This window comes from Fukomys damarensis, unplaced genomic scaffold, assembly GCF_012274545.1.
Source record: "Fukomys damarensis isolate Sample0158 unplaced genomic scaffold, DMR_v1.0_HiC HiC_scaffold_33, whole genome shotgun sequence".
Classification (NCBI taxonomy): domain Eukaryota; kingdom Metazoa; phylum Chordata; class Mammalia; order Rodentia; family Bathyergidae; genus Fukomys; species Fukomys damarensis.
Window position 1 is genome coordinate 22,567,024 of NW_022900945.1, and position 9,364 is coordinate 22,576,387.

At 38.6% G+C, this 9,364-nt stretch overlaps 1 pseudogene; it reads right to left on the reverse strand.

The window, feature by feature from the left end:
- Positions 1-6,653: 6,653 nt before the first annotated feature.
- On the reverse strand, positions 6,654-7,858 carry LOC104870873 (annotated as a pseudogene).
- Between the last annotated feature and the right edge of the window lie 1,506 nt (positions 7,859-9,364).

A 9,364-nucleotide genomic window follows, 5' to 3' on the forward strand; every position in this document is an offset into this window, starting at 1 on the left:
CACTTGTCATTGGAGAGATGCAGATGAAAACAACACTGAGATTCCACCTCACCCCAGAAAGAATGGCTGCTATCAAGAAATCAACCAATAACAAATGTTGGTGGGTTGTGGGGAGAAAGGACTCCTTCTCCATTGTTGGTGGGAGTGCAGACTGGTGCAACCACTGTGGAGATCAATATGAAGATACCTCAAAGAGCTGGGACTAGAGGTTCCATTTGACCCAGCCATCTCTCTACTGGGTATCTTTCCAAAAGAATTAAAGGAATCATACCACAGTGATATATGCGCACCCATGTTTATAGCAGCACAGTTTGTAATAGCTAAATCTTCAAAACAGACTCTTTGCCCATCAGTTGGAAATTGGATAAAGAAGATGTGGTTTTTCCCATAAAATGGAATACTACTCAGCCATAAAGAATGAGAAATTAGATTCATTCATAGGAAAATGGATACATATTAAGGATATACTCCTAAGTGAAATACATAAGTCACACATGTGTAAATACCGAATAGTTTCTCTGATGTGAAACACTGTAACAGTACATAAGCTCCTAATGAGATAATTGACCATGTGAAATACGAAGAAAAGGACTAACCGTGTAGGGAAAATGGGAAGGGTAGTGGAAAGATAATAAGGGAAAAGAAAATATATGACAAAATAAAAAAATGGAAATGAAGTGTTTGTAAATGGGGAGGGTAGGAGGGGGTGAAGGGAGCGCAGGGACAAGCAGAAAATATGAGAACCAAGGCCTGTCATGTAAAGGTACAAGATCCCAATACTGAATGTAATTGTACTGTATACCTAAAACGTACCAATAAACTCAATAAAAGAAAAAAAAAGAGGTGGTTTAATCAGATTACCACTCTTTGGCTAGCATTCAGAAAGCAGATGTTAAGGAAAACATCAGAAACTATTCCATCTGAGTATAATAGACCTAAATTTTTTCCAAATGTCTTTGGTGTAGCTTTCACAATATTCACACAGCTATGGGATATTTGTGATTTTATTACTGGAATTATTAACTTGTCATATTGCACTGGTTCTTCTAGATCCAATATCATAACTTCTGCTTTAGGATAGAAGAGTCATTGTTTTATTATCAAAATCACCACATTGGAACATTCCTATGATGTTCAAATGGCACAGCATTTGGAGTCATAGTGTTATTTCTAGACTATTTTGAGAGTTAATTATTTGATAATGTGTTTTGAAAAAGCAAGATAAAGTGAAAAATATTTCGAACTCAAGCTGCATGTTCACTGAGAAATACACATTCAGTAAGGTCACTAACTTCTTATTTAAGTAGAGTCTTGTTCTTAATGAATGCAATTCTCCTTTAACTTAATCTCAACAAAAAGGTTTCTGACATGGTCTCTACAATTTGTTTCACTGAATACCTTCAATGAAAGAAGAAAACACACATTCGCACACCAAAAAGCAAGATGGGTCAGTCTGTAAATTTTCCTTCACTTTCTTCTTATTGTATTACATTGTCCTTTATCAAAAAGAGGCAAGGGGCATATTCTACTCCCAAAATATAGCTTTTTCTTAAGAAATCATTGCAGGATGCAAATAAAATGTGTATCTTGGTGTAGCACCTAAATGTTTAGTACTTGAACTACATGGGGCTCAGGCTAGTCATCTGTTTACTGCCACTTGGCCTGAAGGGAAATATTTGCCATGCCATTTCTTCCTTTCAGAAAACAGCCCCTACTTCTTTTCAAACCAAATAATTTAAGCAAATGGACTCATTAGCAGCTCTCATAAAATTCTCACTCCTTGGATGATACTGAGCAAGAAATCACAAGATTGGTGAGCTCTGACAAGGCTGACCTCAAAAGGCCTAGGCCAAAGCCAAAAGCATGAATGTGACGAAGTGGATTCTGAATCAATGATGGTTATGCCCTACCATTCCTATGCTGCCTCTGATTTTTCTTCACCATTTTATTATTTTCTATTTCCTTTTCTTTATTCTCCTTCTGTCTCTCTCCCTTTTGTCTCTTACTTAAAGGCTCTGTGTAAGTCAGAAGCAGAGGTAGCCCATGGAGTCACATGGGCTACATTTGAAACCAATGTGTAACACCAAGCTGGAGGAACTGGACCAGGTAAATTAACATCTTAATCTCCTCATATAAATGAAAGGGTGATATCTAACTTACTGTGTTATCATGAGTATTAGAGATGGTAAGTGTAATGTTCATAAAAAGGCAGATATTGGCCAACAAAGGTATCTCATATATTATTTTGATAACTTATTATTTTTTATGAGACAAACTAATATTCTTCTAGCAGCTGCTGGTGAGTCTCTTTTCAACCAGATTATCCATCCATAGCTGCTGTGGGTATTCAGTGCTATAGATACATCTCATCTACCTCATGAATTTCTTGACAATTTATGTCCCCAGTGTTACCAACCCTATAAAGATTTCTCTGGAAAGCACTTGCTCAATCACCTACACAAATACAGTATTGATACATGCTCATAGTATATAATGTTCCTTGTGGGGAGTTGGTACATGTACATGATAAATCTTGCTTCCTTTTTTCATCCCCTTTCTCTTCCTATGCTCTCCCCTCCATTTATCTCTTGATCATCTTCATTCTTTGTTTACATGCTTGCAGTACATAATATTCACATTCCTTGTGTGGAGTTGGTCCAGGTATACAACACATCTTCATTCCATTTTTCATCCCCTGCTCCTCCCCTCCCTCCATTCTCCCTCCATCTCTTGATCCCTTTCCCCTTTGGGAAAGATCTATCTCCTTACTTGCTATTATCCGTTTTTTATTTTTTATCTTTATTTACACAGTATTTTGGGCTTCTCATATAAGAGAAACCATGTAATATGTCCACTTACAATAGTTAGCCGCTATGTATTGTGCTGCTATAAAAATGGGTGTGCATGTATCATTGTAATACAATGTCTTTAACACTTTCAGAAAGATATCTAGAAGGGTAATGGGTAGGTCAAATTGAATTTCTAGTTTCAGTTTTTTTTGAAGGATCTCCATATTGATCTCCAAAATGGTTATACCGTACTAGTTTACATTCTCACCAAAAGTGCAAAAGGGTTCTTTTTCCCCTGAAGCCTCATCAGCATTTGTTATTGGTTGATGGTGACCATTTTGTCTAGAGTAAGATGGAACTTCAGTGTTATTTTAATGTGCCTATCTCTAATGACCAGTGATGTTGAGCATTCTTACCTTAGGCTTTGTTTCTGGTCATTAACCTTAGAGAAATTATTATTGTTATTACAAATACATCTTAGGCCTTTCACTAGCAACCAAAGATACTTCAAGCACTCAGCTGAAGACAATGCTAATCTAATGAACCAAAATTTCTCCTTCCCAATTCTATTTTTGGCACATCAGTGTGAGAATTTCAAAGGACTTGTTCTTCATCAAAACTGGTGAACGTTAATTTTAAAACAGCTGCTTAATATCTCTAGAAATAGCTCCATAAGAATACAGCAAATGAAACAGTTATTTAATAAAATCTACTAGAAACTCCCCAAATCTGTGAGTCTGTGTTATTTGAACCAAGACACACACCCTCCCTCCTTACTCCTGGATACATATGGGAGAAATTCCACCCACTACAAACAGGTAGAGCCAATTACACCAGGTTCTGGCTCACTCCTGCATTTCCCAGATGGAGGGCTATATTCTGGGATCATTGGGAAATCAACCTTTCTTTTATTGCTCCAGGTATTTGCTTCCTGACAGATACAACCAAGAGGAGTCCTGTTTTCTATCCATTTCCTACTTATAGGATGAAGGGTTTACCCTGGTGTCTTAGGTACTTTTCTTGTTGCTAAGACAAAATGCCCAACACCCAAAGTTAAAGGATGAAACGTTTATTGTAGCTCACATTTTGTAGAGGTTTCAGTTCATAGTTGGCTGGCTTTAGGGCAGTGGGCATGGCAGAGGGGAATCACAGTGGAGAATAAGTTCATGGTAGGCAGAAGACAGCAAAGCATCAAAGAAGTAAAACAGCGGCAGCACCAGCAGCTGGCCTCTCCCATTTATCCCTTCCAGGCTACCTGCCCTTTGATTGGTGCCACCCACACCCAGGGTGGGTCTTCCCATTACCCACACCCAGAACTATGCCAAATCTATCAGTGGACTAATTTAGTAATCACATACCCTTAATCCCAGTATCACACACCCTAGATCTGGCTATCTCTGAAAAGCCCCACCTATGATCACATAAGGCTTTGGGGGAGTGCCACCTAGACATAAGACATAACACCCAAGGACAGTGTTACTTAAACCAGTAGGGTCCCAATTACCCTTAACACAGCCCATGGGGCAGGGGTTCTATGCCAAGAGATAGAGACCAAGGATACTTACCTCCACTAAGTATTCAGTCCTTAAAGCTGATTGTCCCTCAAAAGAAATTTTCTACTATTCCACTGTTATCAGGTTTTGGGGTGCTGGCATCTTGGTTTCTGGGTTCTTTCTCTGGCAAACAAAGAATTGAGTGAAACAACAAAAAATGGTGATAAAGTTTATTTCATAAATTAAAAATGAAGAGTAAGGGAGAAACTGGCTCTGCAGAATGAACTTGGTCTAAGTAAAGGAAAAATAATAATAATAAAGTCCAAAATAAAAGTATACCCTGAGAAACTCAGGGCAGGCTACCATGAAAAAATAGTGCACTCTCAGTGGTGTCCTGTCTCTGTTCCTTCTACACATCACAGAGAACTCCATATATGGGGCCTTGGGAATTATTTAGCATGTGTGTCCTAGAATTTGGTCTCATATATTCTCCCTACCAACTTTTCCACACCCTGTTTTTCTGTCTCACCTCTTCTAGACAGAGGTGCAGGTCAATATTTTTCCTGGGATGAAAAGTAAGACTTAAAACAGCTCAAATATGTCTCCCCAAAGAGACTGACTTTCTCTGCAACAGTATGTGAAGTTCACACTTATGGGTGCTCTCAAGTTCTTTCTTGAGTTTCTTTAGTGAAAGACAATTTGGAGCAAATTGTTAAATAGATTTGTTAGAGGTATTGGCTAAACTGTAAGCCCCTTAGTTATTCAAGAAAAATGAGGTAAGACATCATTGAAAGAACCCTCCTATTGTCCAAGTAAACCACAAACACTGCTTGTGGGAAATACTCCTTCAAAGAAGCTGAATTTACTTTAGTATAGTAATATAGGCCAAATACCACCATATAGAGCAAAACACAGCAACTGGTGGAGTATCTCAAGTGGAGGTGTTCAGGTAGCCAGAAAGAGAGGCCTGACAAAACCACTGTCATCCAGGGTGACTACAGGTAACCTCAAAGATATGTCTGTAAGAAGCAACCTGAGATGTTGCAATCTGTGTGTGTGTGTGTGTGTGTGTGTGTGTGTGTATGTGTTCATCTGGCTAGAAGCTTTATTGTTTCATGAATAAACAGTTTATGTACTTTGAGATGGTTAAAAGTTATTTCAAGAGTACTGCAATAAATATTTATCAAAAATAGCAATCATCTCAGTAATCATATAGACTTCTTCCCATCACTAAAGACCTCCAGTTCTGTATCAAAAAACTTAACAAATGTCACGAGAAAGCTAAATAAAGATCTGTGTAGGACAAAGAGAAAATTCTGCTGGGAAACTAACAAAGCACTTTCCTCACACATTTCTGATTATTTTTCATAAAGACGGCTAGCTTTGCTTTGCAGTGCTTACGCTGAAAGGAAATGCTAGAAACAAACAGTTTTAGGAGAAAAACTGCTTTCATAAAATTTCCAGTGTAAGACAAAGGTTTTTCTAATGATGTCAAAACCTAAGGAGCTGAGAAAAGCAAGCAGGTATTCAATTAGACATCAATACTTATGCAACAAAACTTTAACAACTATAAGCGTGTTGTTTGTGTACTTGAAGAAGCAAAAATTTCATGCTTTGAACATTTTATCTAGCGACCTTTTAAGGATATATTGCTTTAGGATATTCAAAAGGAAAACTCACACACACATAATTCCACCAGGGGCTGCCTGTGTGACTAACGCTCTGGACATCCTCACCAGGACACCAGGATGAAATCTCCAGTGTGAAGTCAACACTGGGAAGCAAAGCAGGATAAATCCCATGTCTCTGTTTCGAAGGCAAATGTAAAAGCAGCAATTACTTTTTTGTTCCAAATACTTAGAAGTCTATCACTGGCTCATCACAATCACAAAATGCTAAATCCTAAGAATAGGGGAAAAATGCTATGTGTAACCTCCTATTTCTCTCTGGTCTCTTACAGCAAAATGTCTATGTTGCTTATGGCATTACTTCAATATTCTGTGTTCCAAAAAATAAACAGGCAAACACAAACTTGCTAATTTTTACTTACTCTAATAAACTCAAAAATAGACAAAATACTTAAATTTTCCTAACACAAATTCTGTTTTCACATTTGTTAAATAAAGCTTTCTAAAATTACTCAAACATGAGAGAGTTGGACATACTCATGTGCTTATTTGGAAGAGAATTACTGAATTTATTCACTAAAAGAAAAAGCCAACCAGTGGGTCACATTACTGGTACACTTTAAATGTGTGGACATGTTTTTATCCTCTAACCTCAACAAGAGTGGCTTGCACAAAGTGTGAAACGAGCATCTCCCCTACTAAACAAGAGATGTCTGATGCAACAGAAGCCAAGCACTGTAGTTTCACTTCTTTCTGTTGCCTCTGGTTGCTTGCATAGTCGCAACCCACATAAATATATTCAATGTATCCATGTAGACTGCCAACATCGAATTGATGGGATCATACTTTTGAACTCCATACATTGGTGTTATTTCTCCAAGTTTGATTACTTTCTGAGTATCATGCAGAAGGAAGATGCTGAAAAAAACTAATCCACCGTACACTGCCACTGAGTACAGAGTGGCACCAGCCACAGAGGTAGGTGGAAGAAACATCGATCCCAGGGAAGATGCAAGGAAGAGAGCCAGGCCCACGCCCATGGGTGCTCTCATGTTCAGAAACTTCTCACTGGGTGCACACATGGCCACAGTGAACAGTCCACCCACAATGCCAACTGTGCACCATGTGGCTCTGACGAGGACAGGGCCACCCAATATGGTCAGAAGTGCCACTACCGCACCCATCACACCAGAATGGAGCAAGGTGCTTTTGGCCTGGACTCTACTCATATGGTGTAGACTGCATCAGCATTTCAGCTCCAGTCATGGCTGCAAAAGTTGCAGCAACTGTTACCCAAGAGCCTCTCATCACGAAGTTCACGAGAACAGGACTTCTAGCTACTGCCAAGGAAGACAAAACTGTCAAACCTGCTAAGTACATGTAGGTGCTAAGTACATGTAGGTGGATTGTATCCTATCCTTCACATACTGAGGCCAAATTACAGCTTTTTCAATTTTTGTAATATCATTAGACATTCCTAAACCATAGTAGCACAATGCTCCAAGACCAACGGCAGCCCCTCCAGCAACAGCCCATCTTCCCATCTGGTCAATTCTAAATATTTTTTTCCATCGATGGTTCCAGTGCTGCCTCTTTGAGCTCTTGGGCAGTTTTCCCATGGCAGATTCCAACTCTTGATCTGGTGGCGTATTCCCTGCTGGGTGTTAAGAGCCACTGATTCTTTGTTTGTTTCTTTCTTTTTTGGTTTTTTTTGAGACAGGGTCTCACTATGTGGTTGAGACTGACCTGGAACTCACTATGTAGCCCTGGGTGGTCTCAAACTCACAGCGATCCTCCTGCCTCAGCTTCCCAAGTGCTGGAATTACAGGCATGCCCACTGATTCTTCATGATGGAACTCTTTACAAGGGGGGAGGAGGCCTTGGTGAACATTGAGTGGAAAACCTTGGAAGGCAGTGTCTAAAGACACACAAGGCTTGCAGCCAGCATGGTGATTCACTGGTTCACAAGGCAGATCTGAAATGCTTATGGCTGCTGCACGCACTACCCTTTTCACTCAGTGTGTGACGTGTGTGTGTGTGTGTTTTCAGAGGGCTATAGGGAGGACAGAGTGTAGACTTCACAAAAATAATTCAACTAGTCAGTACTCCAGATCAATATAAAGCAACTGTATTTCAACATAATTGTAATGAACAACCTTAAAAAAATTAAGAAATAATCCACAATAGAATAAAAAAGTATTTAGCAATAAACTTAGCAAGAGAAGTCAAATATTAAAGAGGATCTTAATAAAAGGGAAAATACTGTTTATTCATGATCACAAAATTTCATACTGTTGAGGTGATGATGCTTCCCAAATTGATCTACATACTCAACACAATGCTTATCAGAATTCCAGCTGGCTTCTTTATAGAAAATAATGAGGTAATTCTAAAATTCATGGAATTGCAAGGGACCCAGAATAAATAAAAGTATCTTGAAAAAGAATAAAGTAGGATAGCTCACATTTCCCAGTTACAAGACTGACTAAAAAGAACAGTAATGAAGTAACTGTGTTACTAGTATATGTATGGGTAAAGCAATGAAATCGAACTGAGCATAAAAAAATAAAGCCCATATTGTCTATATGGTCCAACTGATATTCAAAAAGGATATCAAGACTATCAGTGGGAGAAAAATTATCTTTTCAACAAATGAATAGCCAGATGCAAAATAAATGAAGTTGCATTGTATCTCACTTCATATACAAAAATGAAGTCAAACAAGATGTACAATGTAAATGCAAGAGCTAAAACTGTACAACTCTTACATGAAAATAAGTTTATATGATGGTTAATCTGGGTTGTTAACTTGACAGTGCTGAGAAACGTCCTTGAGGAGTGATTAGTAAAGCACACTTCTGAGTGTGACTGGCCGGGTCACTGGGGCATGATTTTGGAAACTATATCGGGTCCCAAGTTCTTTCTTCTGTGGCCTTCTTCGCCCGTGCTCTGCTTCCTGGCTGCCAAAAAGTAAGTTGCTTTGCTCCACCATGCCCTTCACCATGATGTTTCTAACTTGAACTGACTGTGGACTGCAACCTCCGATTATCAAATTAAATCTTTCCTCCCTTAAGTTGCAGATGCCAGGTATTTGTCCCAGGAACAAGAAATCCAGGACAATGCATGTCTATACCACATCATATTTTAGCAATGGAATCTTAGAGGATACTTTTTAAATTCCATCCTTCAAAGGACACTATCAAGAAGACAACCCACAAATTAGGAAACATCTGAAAACTGTGTAACTGATAAGATACTTGCATCTAGATAAAAAACTCCATTATTAAGAGGAAAATAACTCAGATAGAAGACAGACAAGGGGTTCAGTCAGACATTTCTCAAAGGAGATATAAAAATGAGCAAGAAATATATCAAAAGCTGCTCAGTATCCTTAGTCATCAGAGAATACAAATCAAAACTACATTTTGATAACACCTCGTACCCACTTTGGCTG